The sequence below is a fragment of the Bombyx mori genome, chromosome 11 (assembly GCF_030269925.1).
Source record: "Bombyx mori chromosome 11, ASM3026992v2".
Taxonomy (NCBI): domain Eukaryota; kingdom Metazoa; phylum Arthropoda; class Insecta; order Lepidoptera; family Bombycidae; genus Bombyx; species Bombyx mori.
The window spans coordinates 366,433-384,700 of NC_085117.1; the positions used below are offsets into that span (position 1 = coordinate 366,433).

The 18,268-nt window shown below is 39.7% G+C and overlaps 1 protein-coding gene and 9 non-coding genes across 12 annotated transcripts in view; 3 read left to right on the forward strand and 7 right to left on the reverse strand.

Moving 5' to 3' along the window:
* Positions 1-18,268, forward strand: part of LOC101740956 (cytoplasmic aconitate hydratase) — a 70,827-nt gene that overhangs the window by 15,182 nt on the left and 37,377 nt on the right. The window lies entirely within an intron of this gene.
* Mir2733f (microRNA mir-2733f) lies at positions 517-634 on the reverse strand. Its single transcript, NR_107480.1, has one exon. It is a non-coding gene; the product is annotated as a microRNA mir-2733f (primary transcript).
* Positions 926-1,042, reverse strand: Mir2733a-2 (microRNA mir-2733a-2). The gene has a single exon (NR_107482.1). It is a non-coding gene; the product is annotated as a microRNA mir-2733a-2 (primary transcript).
* On the forward strand, positions 999-1,097 carry Mir2851-2 (microRNA mir-2851-2). Its single transcript, NR_107464.1, has one exon. It is a non-coding gene; the product is annotated as a microRNA mir-2851-2 (primary transcript).
* Mir2733h (microRNA mir-2733h) lies at positions 1,499-1,579 on the reverse strand. Its single transcript, NR_107483.1, has one exon. It is a non-coding gene; the product is annotated as a microRNA mir-2733h (primary transcript).
* On the forward strand, positions 2,968-3,066 carry Mir2851-1 (microRNA mir-2851-1). The gene has a single exon (NR_107465.1). It is a non-coding gene; the product is annotated as a microRNA mir-2851-1 (primary transcript).
* On the reverse strand, positions 2,975-3,058 carry Mir2733a-1 (microRNA mir-2733a-1). Its single transcript, NR_107290.1, has one exon. It is a non-coding gene; the product is annotated as a microRNA mir-2733a-1 (primary transcript).
* Positions 3,145-3,256, reverse strand: Mir2733g (microRNA mir-2733g). Its single transcript, NR_107481.1, has one exon. It is a non-coding gene; the product is annotated as a microRNA mir-2733g (primary transcript).
* On the reverse strand, positions 9,391-9,472 carry Mir2733c (microRNA mir-2733c). The gene has a single exon (NR_107321.1). It is a non-coding gene; the product is annotated as a microRNA mir-2733c (primary transcript).
* On the reverse strand, positions 10,226-10,310 carry Mir9d (microRNA mir-9d). The gene has a single exon (NR_107322.1). It is a non-coding gene; the product is annotated as a microRNA mir-9d (primary transcript).

An 18,268-nucleotide genomic window follows, 5' to 3' on the forward strand; every position in this document is an offset into this window, starting at 1 on the left:
TAAAACAGCCTTTGTAGACGGTGAAGCGATGTAGACGACCACTCTGAATTTTCGTTAGTCACATATGCTTGTAGTTTTAGTGGAAATGATTCGCGGTTTCCGAGAAAATATTTACACATACAGTAAAAAGTGAAGAGATGTAACCCCTAACGTTATGAGGATTCCAAAACTTAGGGTAAGCTTCGTTCTTAGTTATAACCGGTTCAATAGAGCTATTTACATTCCCAGTTACAATAACTAGTATGTCGAGCGAGAAAGTAGCAAGTATTACTTACAGAATTTTGTAGACAACACAGCAATGTTATAATAAACCTCAAATTTCGATCGTCGCTTCAGAATATACATATAACTTCGGTGATGCATTTTGTTGCGCAGTTAACTGTCTATTCACAATAGTTATTACATTCCCAGTGACAGAATTTGGAAACATGTCGCCTGAGGAAGTAACAACTGTTGTTTATAGACATTGCAGATAATTCTTGGCCATATTTTACTTTCAATTTCAATCTATTGTAGACGTTTGGTACGACGCGATTATCTATCAACGACTGTCATTACATACCCAGTGACACAGTGACGTGTCTACCGAGTTAGTAATAACTGTCTTTTATAGACAGATTAGCAATGTAGACGTTGCGTGTTGTTTCTTGTTGTAGTCGTGATATTTGTTGTTAAATGTTTCATGGTTGTCTTTCTTCAGATGGTTCATCACGTTGGTAGGAACTGTCCATTGTCTTGCCTGATATCGAATGAAATGAGCGTGATGTGATTGCCGGACTACCATAATCATCTAAACTCTAAAACGAAACTGTAAATTATTTAATCACTAAATTAACACAAACTAAAGAAATGTCACATGTGATGGCGGCGTGATGTGATGATCTCTCTACCACGATCATCATGCACCCAGTGATAGAATGTTACACATATCAACTGAGAGTATGATGACTGCATTAGAGAGAGATATAGAAGAGATGTCACATGTAATGGCAGCGTGATGTGGTGATCTCTCTATCACAATCATCATGCACCCAGTGATATAATGTTACACATATCAACTGAGAGTGTGATGACTGTATTAGAGAGAAATAGAAGAGATGTTACATGTGATGGCGGCGTGATGAGATGATCTCTCTACCACAATCATCATGCACCCAGTGATAGAATTTTCCACATATCAACTCAGAGTATGATGACTGCATTAGAGAGAGAAAGACAGATAGAAGAGATGTCACGGCGGCGTGATGTGATGATCTCTGTACCACAATCTTCATACACCCAGTGATAGAATGTCAAACATATCAACTGTGAGTATGATGACTGCATTACAGAGAGACAGGAGAGATGTCACATGTGATGGTGGCGTTATGTGAAAATCTCTACCACAATCATCACGCACCCAGTGATAGAATGTTACACATATCAACTGAGAGTGTGATGACTATATTAGAGAGAAATAGAAGAGATGTTACATGTGATGGCGGCGTGATGAGATGAATCTCTCTACCACAATCATCATACACCCAGTGATAGAATTTTCCACATATCAACTCAGAGTATGATGACTGCATTAGAGAGAGAAAGACAGATAGAAGAGATGTCACGGCGGCGTGATGTGATGATCTCTGTACCACAATCTTCATACACCCAGTGATAGAATGTCAAACATATCAACTGTGAGTATGATGACTGCATTACAGAGAGACAGGAGAGATGTCACATGTGATGGTGGCGTTATGTGAAAATCTCTACCACAATCATCACGCACCCAGTGATAGAATGTTACACATATCAACTGAGAGTGTGATGACTATATTAGAGAGAAATAGAAGAGATGTTACATGTGATGGCGGCGTGATGAGATGAATCTCTCTACCACAATCATCATACACCCAGTGATAGAATTTTCCACATATCAACTCAGAGTATGATGACTGCATTAGAGAGAGAAAGACAGATAGAAGAGATGTCACGGCGGCGTGATGTGATGATCTCTGTACCACAATCTTCATACACCCAGTGATAGAATGTCAAACATATCAACTGTGAGTATGATGACTGCATTACAGAGAGACAGGAGAGATGTCACATGTGATGGTGGCGTTATGTGAAAATCTCTACCACAATCATCACGCACCCAGTGATAGAATGTTACACATATCAACTGAGAGTGTGATGACTATATTAGAGAGAAATAGAAGAGATGTTACATGTGATGGCGGCGTGATGAGATGAATCTCTCTACCACAATCATCATACACCCAGTGATAGAATTTTCCACATATCAACTCAGAGTATGATGACTGCATTAGAGAGAGAAAGACAGATAGAAGAGATGTCACGGCGGCGTGATGTGATGATCTCTGTACCACAATCTTCATACACCCAGTGATAGAATGTCAAACATATCAACTGTGAGTATGATGACTGCATTACAGAGAGACAGGAGAGATGTCACATGTGATGGTGGCGTTATGTGAAAATCTCTACCACAATCATCACGCACCCAGTGATAGAATGTTACACATATCAACTGAGAGTGTGATGACTATATTAGAGAGAGATAGAACAGATGTCACATGTGATGACGGCGTGATGGGATGATCTCTGTACCACAATCTTCATGCACCCAGTAATAGAATGTTACATATATCAACTGAGAGTGTGATGACTGTATTAGAGAGAAATAGAAGAGATGGCACATGTGGTGGCGGCGTGATGAGATGATCTCTCTACCACAATCATCATGCACCCAGTGATAGAATTTTCTACATATTAACTCAGAGTATGATGACTATATTAGAGAGAGATAGAACAGATGTCACATGTGATGGCGGCGTGATGAGATGATCTCTCTACCACAATCATCATGCACCCAGTGATAGAATTTTACACATATCAACTGAGAGTGTGATGACCGCATTAGAGAGAGATAGAACAGATGTCACATATGTGATGGCGGCGTGATGTGATAATCTCTGTACCACAATCATCATGCACCCAGTGATAGAATGTTACACATATCAACTGAGAGTGTGATGACTGTATTAGAGAGAAATAGAAGAGATGCTACATGTGATGGCGGCGTGATGAGATGATCTCTCTACCACAATCATCATGCACCCAGTGATAGAATTTTCTACATATCAACTCAGAGTATGATGACTGCATTAGAGAGAGAAAGACAGCTAGAAGAGATGTCACGGCGGCGTGATGTGATGATCTCTGTACCACAATCTTCATGCACCCAGTGATAGAATGTCAAACATATCAACTGTGAGTATGATGACTGCATTAGAGAGAGACAGGAGAGATGTCACATGTGATGGTGGCGTTATGTGAAAATCTCTACCACAATCATCACGCACCCAGTGATAGAATGTTACACATATCAACTGAGAGTGTGATGACTATATTAGAGAGAGATAGAACAGATGTCACATGTGATGGCGGCGTGATGAGATGATCTCTCTACCACAATCATCATGCACCCAGTGATAGAATGTTACACATATCAACTGAGAGTGTGATGACCGCATTAGAGAGAGATAGAACAGATGTCACATATGTGATGGCGGCGTGATGAGATGATCTCTCTACCACAATCATCATGCACCCAGTGATAGAATTTTACACATATCAACTGAGAGTGTGATGACCGCATTAGAGAGAGATAGAACAGATGTCACATATGTGATGGCGGCGTGATGTGATAATCTCTGTACCACAATCATCATGCACCCAGTGATAGAATGTTACACATATCAACTGAGAGTGTGATGACTATATTAGAGAGAGATAGAAGAGATGTCACGTGTGATGGCGGCGTGATGAGATGATCTCTCTACCACAATCATCATGCACCCAGTGATAGAATTTTACACATATCAACTGAGAGTGTGATGACTGTATTAGAGAGAAAGAGATAGAAGAGACGTCACAACTGATGGTGGTGTGATGTGATGGTCTCTCTACCACAATCATCATGCACCCAGTTATAGACTAGTAGACATACCAACTGAACAGATAATAATTGGATCGGAAAGACATTTATATTAAAAACAAATATTATTGCCATACGATAAAACCGAATTTCAAGCTAACATATTTAACGGCCGTCTGATGTAGTGGTAAGTGACATGGGCACTACACAAGGGGATCGAATTCGAATTTGAATTGGTTTCGAATCCCGCCAAGGGAAGATATTTGTATGATAAATATAAAATGTCTTTTCCAGGGTTATGGATGTATATTCAGTATATTGTATCAGTATATGTACGTGTATAATAAAAATCTTACGTTTATTTCCGTTATCTGGTACCTGTAACACAAGTTCTTTACGAACTTAGCACGGACCAGTTAAAGTGGCGTGATTGTTTTAAAAAAAATGTGAGTATCGGACGGCTGATGGAACAGAAAGATCCTCGTGTGGAGACCACGTACTGGCAAACGCGGTGTGGGACGACCGCCTACCAGATGGACTGACGACCTAGTGGAAATCGCTGGGTCAATGTTGGATGCAGGCGGCAACGGATCGACCGCACTGGACTTCAATAGAAGAGGCCTATGATCAGCAGTGGACAGGCTTGAGATATTTCTGTGACTATGTGACATTTTCAACGGAGATTGAAAGCCTTTATTTATTTATAGCTTCGATGGGTGAATGAGTTCACAGCCCATCTGGTGTTATTTTTTTTATATATTTTTTATATTGCCTAGATGTGTGGACGAGCTTACAGCCTACCTAGTGTTAAGTGGTTACTGGAGCCCATAGACATCTACGACGTAAATGCGCCACACACCTTGAGATATAAGTTCTAAAGTCTCAAGTATGGTTACAACGGCTGCCCAACCCTTCACTAGAGGTCCTAGCACCAGTAAAAAAGCTTACCCCTTCATGGTACCGGAGACATTTAACACCAGATCATTGTGATTAACTTTTAGCAAATATATTAAAAGGAACTCACCTGATTTGGATTCACTCACTTCACTATCTCGTTTCTCAAGTTTCGAAATAGAATTACTAAGGGTGACTTGACAAAATCAAGAACTCATCGCCTTAAACAATTTTAATTCAATTAATCGAATTAAACATCTCACAGTTCGATTTTCGTAATTTATGCGGGAACACGAATAAAATCACTCATCCGAAATGTTTAAGTGAACTTTTAACAGTTTAACACGGTTATTTCGTTTCGATTGAGTTTAATAATTGGATGTGTAATAATTTTGAACGACCAATTATTTGAGGTTCCGTATATTTTTCACAGACTTGCACAGCGATACGTTTTGCACACTATTAGAATTCTATGTATTCACTTTCCCGTATACGCTGCTTACACTACGGATGCTAAACAAATACTGACACTGCTTGAATAATTGCAAATCTATTTATATGTTCTATTATCACGTTTTAGGGATTCAGGTAACAGTAAGAACCCTAATCACTTATTACCGAAACGCATTAAGTAATGGCGTTGCAATTAAATAATCACCCAATATACTATTCTTTGTGAATTTGCTAATTTGTTTCTCCGAAATAACCATTAATAAATGAGCGTCGATTAGCTTCCGAATTAAAATGACACGTTTTTAATGAGTTTCCTAATTGAATTGAAAAATAATGTATATTGCAAAGAAATTTTTGAGTACATAACCATTTGTTTTAATTTCGTTTTTTTGGAATCAAAGTAAAAATTCATATTATTAGCGCGGTAGATATATTCCTACAAAGTCCCGTGTTGTGTGAAACCGCGTTATATGAAACTAGAAGCCAGTACAAAGAGGAGAGTAATTTTTATTAATGAAACATCTCAACTATGCCTGTGCGTATTTTTATATAAAAAATTAATATCATAATTTCAGCTATTCCCAAAATACTGTGTGTTCATAGCGCACAATGCAATTTTCTAAATTATTTTATAATAAAAATCTCGTTATCGTGTTGTAGAAGTACGATTACTAATGGTAGGACCTCTTGTGAGTCCGCGCGGGTAGGTACCACCGCCCTGTTTATTTCTGCCGTGAAGCACTAGTAACCCACTGAGTTTCTCGCCGGATCTTCTCGGTGGGTCGCGTTTCCGATCCGGTGGTAGATTCTGCGAAGCACTGCTCTTGCTAAGGTCAGTGTTAGCAACACTCCCGGTTTGAGCCCCGTGAACTCACCACACACGTCAAGGAGAAGCTGAAATAGCCTCTCAAGGCTATCAGCATAGGTAGGAAAAAAAGGGGGGAAGCTTCGTTGTTTTACGCATCTCCCTAGCTCGTCCCATGCATGCTCGATCGGGTTGATATCGGGGCTGCGTGCTGGTCACTCCATACGAGTAATGTTCATCTCTTGTGGGTAGTTACTCAAAATGAAACCTGTATGAGGTCGGGCATGTCATGCATAAAAATAGCATCCTCAACGAAATTGACCATAAATGGCCCAACGTGTTGATTAAGGTGTCTTCCACATATCTTACGCTAGTTAAAGAACCGTCTAGAACACCAGTTCTGTTCGACTCTCAGATGAAATTCCTTGAGAGAAGCCTGTGTTCAACAGTGGATTAAAATAGACTGCTAGTTATGACGATGATGAATAGTATAGTAATTAGGTCAGGAGAGGTGTACTGAAACATCTCATTCTCCCGGGAAACTACACGGATAGTTTGCGTTTGAAAACGCGAGCGAAGTCACGTGTAACTGCTAGTATATTATGATGAACAAAATAAAAACACTAGATAAAATCGTAACAAAAGAATACAGTCGAATTGAGAACCTCCTCCTTTTTTGAACTCGACTAGTAATTAGTTTTGTGTCTACGTGACAAACGAAGGGTATATTGTACACGTATAGTTCTGAATCAAACAAGCTAAGTCGGAATTATTTGTGTATTAAAAAAATGTTTTCTAAAATATGTATATCTATCTATACTAATTCTATACTAATATATAAATCTACAGTGGTTTTTACGGATGTTCCGTTATAACTACCGAACCATGCATCCGATTGACTTGAAACTTGGTATCCATGTAGAAAATACATGTACTTAATGGATAGGCTAATATTTATATGAGTGTTGGACTCCCTAATAATATGACAATACATAATAATGTTAATTTTAAATTTCCAGCGAAGCGGGCGAGTACGGCTAGTTTTAATATAAAGATACAAACTTACAAGACTGAGTCGTAGGTTAGGACCTCTGTCTTCTGTGGATTTTTTTATAAAATAAAAGAAGGATTACTGGGGGCTCAAAAGCCTTTCCAGCTTCGCCAGGGTAGGTGCTCTCAACACCTGCAGATCGTTGAGTCTCACATACCCCGCGCGCCCCGTATGCGCGGGGACCTCCTAGGAGGTTCGGCCTCCAGGCCGAAAAAAAAAAAAAAAAAGGTGGGCGAGCAGAGGTCTGCCCGAGAGATTTGCTAACAGCTGCCCGAGCGCCTCTAAAGGAGACTTAGTAGCTCAAGAGCAAGCTGTTCGCCAATGAATCTAATACCGAATCGGAATCGCGACCCGCTGAGAAGATCCGACGCGAAACTTAGCGGGCTGTTGCATAGTTAAGTTGCACGTCAAACTCTTTGCCGAGTTCGAAGAGTACGGTTACCGGGGTCCTTAAGCCTGCTCCTAGTGTTAGAGCTGAAGACGTCTAATGCAAATTCTATTGGATCTGATGGATTCGTGAGGACGTATCAAGATACGAATGCATCGGACTTATCCTTTAGGCCACGACGACTTCAAAATACTATTAACCACGTAATCTATTTATTCCCTATAGGGATTATAGGGAATGTGTTAACTGGACCATTCACGTCGCTCGTTCCGACGACCCTGTGCATTATTCGTCTAAAATGATAATGAAATAAAAAGATGTAACATAATATCTTTATTGGAGTCATAGCTTAGGATAATACACAACTGCAAATATCTTAATCATCGGTTGCTCTTGGCAGAGCATACGTGGTCATGTGGAATCCTGTTTTATTAAAGCCTTGACAGCTGCTCTCCCTAATTCGCGAATTGTGAGTAATTCTGTTCCGGGTAGCGTCAATAGTAAAGGACCTCGTGGACGAAGCCCCATGCGCTGGACTGATCAAGTGGAAAACCTTACCAGAGTCCAGAACCTCCGTGCCAAGTGCGTGTGCCAAGCCTCAGTTGGAAAATTATGGAGAACAGCTGTCAAGGTTATATTATTCGACTACTGTAGTTAGCTATAGTCCACACGGGTTTGTAACATCGTCCAGTGTGCTTCTGCTATAAAGCGGTCATGTTTGGTCTCCGGAAGACGGTAGTTAGGACAATCAAAGATGTCGTATAGTCGGCTGGCTTGATTGTGGCGCCTCCGTCTCCAATAACCACTTAGCATTAGGCGAGCCATGAATTTTATTCGATTTAGGGTAATAAAAAACAATTAATACACCATTACGGAGGGGTCTTAGCGCAAATTATAAGTACAGGCAACGTTAGAGGTCTAAGTCTTAATCTACGCGTGGAAAAGTGAGCTGGTGGTTTTTACTGGTGGTAGGATCTCTTGTGAGTCCGCACGGGTAGGTACCACCACGCCGCCTATTGCTGCCGTGAAGCAGTAATGCGTTTCGGCTTGAAGGGCGGGACAGCCTTTGTAACTATACTTGAGACCTTAGAACTTATATCTCAAGGTGGGTGGCGCATTTAAGTTGTATACGTCTACGGGCTGCGGTAACTACTCAACACCAGGTGGGCTGTGAACTCGTCCACTCATCTAGGCAATAAAAATAAAAAAAATTGCTCTGTGGATCGCAGATGTTTCGGATGTCTTTATTCGAATCTGGTATATATGTTGTAATTCTTGATAATATCGTTAGCGCGATTCAGTCATCCTTCTTAATATAATACGTGAAGCAAAAACTTTGTATCCCTTTTTACGAAAATTGCGCGGACGGAGGAGTATGAAATTTTCCACACTTATAGAGAAGAAGTGCACAATGCTAATATATTTTTTAAATAATTCATAAAAGATACATTAAATCAATAAAGAAAACATTACACACACTACATACCATGTATTTGACGCACACACGCATGCATACTATTTATTGTCAAACTTTTGTTCTTGACGTCTGTGGTCAAATTGAGAAAAGATTATATATTGTTTGCCTTTATTAATATTCTTTTATAGAGTAGCCATAGCGAAATTTGTGATTATAGAAGTATAAAATACAATCATAATAGTGTACAAACTTATAATTCCAATTAATTATAGTCGAATTTCGACTACTGCGGGACCTCTAGTCCTTCTTAATATCCAATGCCTCAATCATAGTTTATCGCGCTCAACCCATAAGGATTGTCGAACAATTCATTACACATAAAAGTTGTTGAGGGTGTCCGCTTAAATCCAGCTTCCATCCAGGGTCCGTAGTGGATATGATCGTCACCGGCAATCATCACTCTCCCAGTGACAGAATTACGACACTGACACTGGCGATAGTGACAACTGACAGTGACAATCTGCGAGTTCTTCTGTCCATTGTCCTTGTTCTCGTTTCAATATTAAATTTAAACAATTACAATTATTACAATTACATTATTTCAATATTACATTGAATATGTACGGAGCTTAATTCAAGGACGAGCTTTGCTATAGCGAACCACAAATATGTTGTTACGACATAAAATAATTAAATTTCATAAAAAAATGATCTAAAACATTCAAAGTATGTAAATACAAAATCGCAAAAATACAATATCGTTTGAAGAGCTTTTGTTTAGGCTAAACTTTTTATTAAGCAATGGCGGATCCAGGGGGGGTCATGGGGGTCATGACCACCCCCTGAGCTGGTTCCAGGACTTAGATGGACCACTAATTGAATATAATGATTTTATTTATATATTTTGTCACCGTACAGATTTTATGTAACTACATACCTTCAATATTTAATTAATTTAATATAATATAATAACTTTATATAATGGCAAACGTTTGGGAAGGAACGCATCTAGATTTGACTATGTGACCCCCTCCTGGCGCCAAAGCTGGATCCGCCCTTGTTATTAAGTTACATTCAGTAGAAGCGAATACTTATTAAACAAGAATGCCGTTTCGTTTATGGCAGCGTAATTATGACCTTAACGTCTTACAAATAAAGTGTATACTTAAATGACAGGCGAATTTCATTTTAATTCTATCAATAAAATATGAATTGAGTTATACCATTACGAAACTCAGATTAATTGCATTAAGGCCCTCAGATCCGTTGCGTTACTCAACTCGAACACTCAGTGAATTAGCTTTATGAATTAAAAAGTTTTCATCACATCAGCTGAATCACCAAATACTCCAATTGAGCTATTTAATTCATTGAAATGCAATCATACGTAATTGCGTAAGGTATTAACAAAAAAAAAACAAAAAAAAACATTCCATAAAGTTAAAAACTTTTTTTACATCGAACAAAAACCGCGATAAAAATTATTTTTACGGTTTTATCTAGAGTTATTTGTAACTGTTACTTTAATAATATAATATTTTAAAAGTCGCATACATATAAAATAGTATTTATTAAGTAGTTATAAATAAATGAACAACAATAATAATAATGAGTAAATTTTTTTAAGAAGTTTGAACTTTAAATTTTGTTTTAATCGCGATGGTGAGTGGTTACCGTCGCCCATGGACTTCAGCAATGCCAGAGGCAGAGCCAAGCCGCTGCCTACCGCTTAATACTCTCCACAAGCCTCGTTTGAAGAAGGACATGTCATAGCGCTCGGGAAACACCGTGGAGGGAAGCTCATTCCATAGCCGGATGGTACGTGGCAAAAAAGATCTCTGGAAACGCACTGTGGATGACCGCAGTGGCTCCAGGTAGTATGGATGAACTCTACTCCGGTGGCGGGCGGTGCGATGGTAAAAACAATTCCTCAGAGCACTCCCCATGGAACATACGGTACAAAATACAGAGGGAACCGAAGTCCCTCCGCAGACCCAGAGGCTCCAAGCGATCCGATGTCTTCGCGTAAAATTAAATATATAGTTTAAACAATGGTATATAAAAAGGTGAGTATATACATATATAGAGAGTTGAGAGGCTATTTGGTTTAAGGGTTATTTCGCTTAACACGCGACATTTATCTTTGCAATTAAAGGTCCGTTTTATTTATTTTTTATTGCTTAGATGGATGGACGAGCTCACAACCCACCTGATGTTAAGTGGTTACTGGAACCCATAGACATCTACAACGTAAATGCGCCACCCACCTCGAGATATAAGTTCTAAGGTCTCAGTATAGTTACAACGGCTACCCCACCCTTCGAACCGAAACGCATTACTGCTTCACGGCGGAAATAGGCGGGGTGGTGGTACCTACTCGTGTGGACTCCCAAGAGGTCCTACCACCAGTAATTACGCAAATTTGGTATCAGCATCAACAGTTCGATGTTTTTAATTGAACTTCAATTATGTTTACCCCAAACAAACCCCAAATAGCTGAAGAAGTTTTTTTTGCGATATGCTTTCCAAATTTTAAACTTTAAATGGCTCTCCTGTAAATTTGCAAACCCGTCGAATTATGTATATTTAATTTAAGTTAAACTTCAAGGACTTCATACTCTAAGAAGCGGCGTATGTGTGAAGTTTCTGTAAATTTTATTTATTACATATTATTCACTATTATTATGTATTTATAAACATCCAGGGAACTATTCTTACGGCAGGCGAGCATACGTCTTTGTTTGAGCTAAACTCAATGACAAGTCCCTCTTCAACTCGAGTGTGGGGTTTTAGCCGCGCCCATTGGTATAGTTATGCTTTTAACCCTGCTGATCTCTTTGAGCATCTACGGCGGTTCCCCGTCGGGCGGGCCGTAAGCTAGTCTGCCTTCGAAATCGGAAAACCTTGGTTGAATCACAGAAAGACGATATGAAGATAAAGACTGGTGGTGGTAGGATCTCTTGTGAGTCCGCACGGGTAGGTACCACCACACGCCTATTTCTGCCGTGAAGAAGTAATGCGTTTCGGTTTGAAGGGTGGGGCAGCCGTTGTAACTATACTTGAGAACTTAGAACTTATATCTCGAGGTGGGTGGCGCATTTACGTTGTAAATGTCTATGAGCTCCAGTAACCACTTAACCTGGGCTGTGAGCTCGTCCACCCATCTAAGCAATAAAAAAATAAAAAAAGACACTTAACGACTTTTACTCACCGAATTTATGTGTGAATGTTATCAAAAAAATACATCAACGTGTTTAAATAAGAACGCTTCATTTAATTTAGTACAGTTTGTGGTCAGTTCTGTGGTACAGGGCGATCGAAAAGTTGACAAAAATAATAATTAATAACTGCGAGGAATACAGGGGGAAGAGGTCGACCGAAGAAGACATGGATGGAGTAGGTGAATGACGACATGAGAGACAGAGAGGTGTGAGTGTTGACGGCTGATAAAAGAGAATGGAAGAGAAAAATTCGCTGAGCCGACTCCACCTAGTGGAAATTTTTTTTTGGCTTAGATGGGTGGACGATCTTACAGCCCACCTGGTGTGAAGCGGTTACTGGAGCCCATAGACATCTACAGTGTAAATGCCGGCACCTACCTCGAGATATGAGTTTTAAGGTTTCAGTATAGCTACAACGGCTGCCCCACCTATCAAACCGTAACGCATTATTGCTTCACGGCAGAAATAGGCGAGGCGGTGGTACCTACCCGCGCGGACCAACAAGAGGTCCTACCACCAGTAAAAACTGTAGTAACCGCTATGATATAAATAACTGGGAAGAGGTCGACCGAAGAAGGCATTGATGGAGTGTGTGAATGACGATGTGAGAGAGAGAGGAGTGAGTGTTGAGATGACGGCTGATAGAAGAGAATGGAAAAGAAAAACTAACTCAGGATTAGGAATAGGTAGGGGTAAAAACCCGCAATTTACCACGATCAAAGACAGCACACGCTCATACTTCACAACCTAAAGGTAACATTACACGGCTTCGAAGGGTAGGCAAGCTCACGGCTCGACTGGTGTTAAATTATTACGGGAGCCCATGGACATAGACAACGTGAACGCCGCCTACCAACTTGAGATAGCCCAAGTCTCTATAGTACACTATGACCATTTCCCCTTTCAAACCGAAACGCATAGGATAATGTCCTGTTCATATCTCAAGGTGGTTACTGATGGGTTCACACCCTGACCGGAGCACGTAGGTGACCATCGGATTATATGAAGGGTGTCGGGTTCGAACACGAAGACAAAGGCGAAATAATAATGCAATTTAGTCAATAAAGAAAGCCGACATCAAGGACTCCTGCCGGTCGAATCTCGGTGAATGGTTCCACACGAGAAGCGCCGGTTCTCAAAGATCTTCCATCATCTATTAGAACCGGTCCCCTTTATTTTTGGAGTCGATTATACACCCTGTATTCGTTGAGAACCAATCGCGCTGCGGTCGGCGTCATCGCGCGGGCTTATCTGCGGTGCGATATCGCTTCGGTCTCGTGTAGGGTCGTGCGAACGTCGTGGAATATTCTAGGTGTGCAACGGGGGTGGCTGTTACAGGGCAGGCTTAGCCCCGTTGTTTTTTTTGTTATGATTGAAGGGTTACTGGTGGCCCGGAGGCCTTTCCAATTTCACCAGGACAGGTGCTGCCCGGCTGCCCGAGCGCCTCCGAAGGAGACTTACCAACTCAAGAGCAGCTGCTTCGTGAATGAATCTACTGCCGGATCGGAATCGCGACCCGCTGAGAAGACCCGGCGAGAAACTCAGCGAGCTGATGCATGGGTTAGGTTGCACGTCGAACTCTTTGCCGAGCTCGACAAGTACGGTTACCGCGCCCGTTGTGTTCCTCGCCGGGTCTTCTGAGTTAGTCGCGATTGAGATCTGGTAGTAGATTCGCCGAAGCGGTGCTCTTGTTAGGACTAGTGTTAGCAAATCCTGTCGGGTTGAGCCCGAGAGTTCGCCTACCCAAGAAGCAGGAATAGGTATTTAAGCTACCAGCAAATATCTAAGGGAAACCAGGACTGGTGCTATGCTTGAATCGCCAAAACGAGATCTTTAAGGTATGTCTGAATATATACCAGTTCCTAACGCAATCTACGTCCTTAATAGGGCTAGTGTTAGGAAGGCGCTAGGCTGAGCCCCGTGAGTTCGTCTACACATTTTAGGAAGCTACCACAACACCTTTAGGTTCCTAGTATAGGTAGGGAAGGAAACACACAATCGGTGGAAGATCTTCGTGTAAATCGTAAAAGAGTGACGAAACTCCGAATAGCAGTCCATGGACCGACGGGTGACGATCTGTTTATTTTTTAATTTCTTTTATTGAAAAGGAAATGGTTCATTGATTATGAAACAAACAATTCTTAATGAAAAACAATCTTAAATTGCGATATATTTTTTTGTTGTTCAAATGTGTGGACGAGCTCACGGTCCGCCTGGTGTTAAGAAACCTGGTGTTAAGGGTATTAAGAATTGAATACGCTCTGAAACTATTAAACCGATTTGAAAAATTCTTTCACTGTTTGAAAGCTACACTATCCCCGAGTGACATAGGCTGTAATATTTTTTGAAAAAAAATTGGGGATTCTTACTAAAACTCTAATAATGAAACCCAAGGTGTAAAAAAATTGCCTAAAATATTCTTTACATCGCGTGCCCTGCGAAAACTATTGATGATAGAATAAAATAATGTACCACGACTTTGTAGAACACATTATTATTTACAAAAAGTGTAGCGACAGCATATATCTAACTATTATAGTTATGCCACAATAAGTGTTCATTTATTTAAAAATATAAAACAACGTCAAATATCGTTGAAATTTTTTTTAAAGACCCGAGCGGAGCCGGAGCGGGCCGCTTGTAAACAAATAAATTTATTTATTTATTTTAAATTACACAAATTTTTGTGATTCAAAACAATAGTTTATTAATAAGTTTAAAAATATCCTAACGATCGTCCGGTCGTCACCGATTTCCCAATTAATTAAATGCAATTACCGATGCGGTGATTAAGTTAATTGCATTTCTGTTGAAGCGATAACGTGTTGTAAGTGATTTTTAATATGTTCTAATGAATCTAGAATGTTCCGATGTGTCAGATTGTATTTTAAATATAGCTTTGTTGTCTCTTCTATATATAACACGGTGATTTATAACGCGGTTTCACTTTAAGATGAAAAGAAAAATTCCCTAAAATCGACTTATAAAACGGTACCTACTTTTTTATTTTATTTATTGCCTTTGTAGGCAGACGAGCGTACGGCCCACCCGATGGTAAGTGGTTACCGTCGCCCATGGACTTCAGCAATGCCAGGAGCAGAGCCAAGCCGCTGCCTACCTTTTACAACACGATAACGAGATATTTGTTGAAAATTATTTATAGAATATTACCTTATGCACTATGAACACACAATATATGGGAATAATATAAAATTTACTGCTTATTTTTTGTGTGTAATATCTAAAAAAATACATACAGGCATAGTTGAGTTGTTTCATTCGTCAAAGTTTACTCTCCTATTTATAAGACGTTCGGTGCATTCGTATGTAGCGATGCAACGTTGTTAGAATCACGCAGGCGGGTTACCAATTTTTCTAATGAAATACGTACTCAACAAATGTTCACGATTGAATTCCACGGCGAAGGAATAACATCGTGTAATAAAAATCAAACCCGAAAAATTATAATTTGCGTAATTATTGGTTGGTAGGACCTCTTGTGAGTCCGCACGGGTAGGTACCACTGCCCTGCCTATTTCTGCCGTGAAGCAGTAATGCGTTTCGGTTTGAAGGGCGGGGCAGCCGTTGTAACTATACTGAGACCTTAGAACTTATATTTCAAGGTGAGTGACGCATTTACGTTGTAGGGCTCCGATAACCGCTTAACGCCAGGTGGGCTGTGAGCACGTCCACCTATCTAAGCAATAAACAAAAATAACTGTTTATAGTAGCTTCTAATTTCATATAACGCGATTTCACATAACACGGGACGTTATAGGAACGTATCTACCGCGTTATAAGCGGGTTAGCGGTAATACCAACGTTATACACTCTTGTATAATGTAACAATAACATATAATTGAAGACACGAATTTTTAGGCAGCGGGTTGGCTCTGCCCCTGGCATTGCTGAAGTCCATGGGCGACGGTAACCACTCACCATCAGGTGGGCCGTATGCTCGTCTGCCCTTGCATCTTTATTGCCCTTGTGGCAATAAAAAAAAAAAACGAGCGAATGAAAGGGGTTAAGTACCATTTTTTGAGATTTTTGAGTTTTGACATTGAATGAAGGTGCTATGTGCCCATAAACCATATTAGAACTTAAAACTCCGAGTTTAAAGGCTACTTTTAGAAACAGCATGTGATGAAGGAGTCACGTACGATGAAAATGTATAACTAACAAAAGTTGTCCAGTTATCGAAATTCGACTATAATTAATTGATAATATAAGTTTGAACATTATTATGGTTCTATTGTCAAAGACTATTTATTAAATACCTTTACAATAACAAATTTCTCAAAGACTACACTGATATCCAGGATGCTGACGTGTTTGTCGATAGTTGGGGAGTAATTTTGTCTAAAATAATGCTATTTTTAGCATAATAATAATCTATATATATATAAAAATGAATTGCTGTTCGTTAGTCTCGCTAAAACCCGAGAACGGCTCGACCGATTTGGCTAATTTTGGTCTTGAATTATTCGTGGAAGTCCAGAGAAGTTTAAAAGGTGAAAAAAATAAGAAAATTCTTGGAATTAAATAAAAATAACAATTTTGTTTTTCCCTTGATTTTTTTTATACAAAAGTTTAGGTCTTTTATTTATCGATTGATGCACTACGAAGTCTGCCGGGTCAGCTAGTACTTAATAATTTTAATAATGTTTTTCGTGTTAACGAGTTAAGACATTGTATTGAATTTAATAAATGAATAAATAAATATTGAAGACAAACAATATTAATCTATTCTCAATTTGACCACAGACTTGAAGCAATAAGAAAAGAGTATATATATATATATATATATATATATATATATATGTATATGTGTGTGTCAAATACATGGTAGGCTGTGTAATGTTTTTATTTATTTATTGATTTATTGTATTTTTTATGGGTAATTAAAAAAAATTTGCATTCTGCCCTCCATCTCTATATTCTCTATAAGTGTGGGAAAATTCATACTCCTCCGTCCGCGTAATTTTCGTAAAAAACGGGTACAAAGTTTTTGCTTCACGTATTAATAGATAACTGTTGAATTAGAACACTACAGAGTTAGAACTGGCACTGTTAGAAATTACGCACATGTGTCTTTAAGTAACTAATGCTGAGCTCATCTAAGCGCATCATAAGTCTACCCAGAATCTAGAATCTTCTGTAGAAGATCCAATTTGTTTTGAGACGGTACAAAAATTTGCTAATTTGGCTCGCGGTTAAGACAATAATGGACTCACCCCGAAATCTCCATCCCCCGACCGCCTTAGTGCCGTTGGAGGTAAGGCGATTTTCCTGCGTATCGGCAACGTCAATGTCAATGCCAGCAGACCGTCGATGCACTCGCGAACTCAAGACAACACGAACCACAGATATCCGTGGTCTCTTTTAAGAACCGTTTTCGCTGACACCGGCAAATCATTTCCTTGATTCATATACAAACTAAATTCAACTACAGAATCTGTTTATTTATGGCTCGGTACAAACAGTGCGATACGTCACATAGTCGACAGTGATTAGGTTGAGAGTATATAATAATATGTCGAGGGGTAAAAGGGAATTTAGTTTGAACTACATTTTTGCATATTTACAAAAGAACCATGCGAAGTTTAAAATTTGGATATCGGAAATATCTTAAAAATAAAAACTTCTTCTTCACCTATTTGAATGGGAGTAGAACTTGATTGAAGTTCATTTAAAAATGTCGTACAGTTAATTTTTTTGTTATTGCTTAGTTGAGTGGACAAGCTCACAGCCCACCTGCTGTTAAGTGGTTACTGGAACCCATAGACATCCATCAATGCGCCACCCTCCTTGAGATAAGTGCAAAGATCTCAGTATAGTTACAACGGCTGCCCCATCCTTCGAACCGAAACGCATTACTGCTTCACGGCATAAATAGGCGGGGTGGTGGTACCTACCCGTGCGGACTCACAAGCGGTCCTACCACCAGTAAAGAACTGTTGATGCTGATACCGAATAAAAGGGACCAGTAATTACCCAGTAATAATACGGAATCCCCGAGGGTCTCTGCAAGTGGATCGCTAGCTTTTTGGATGGGCGGAACATCACGGTCGTTGTAGACGGTGATTGTTCTGATAC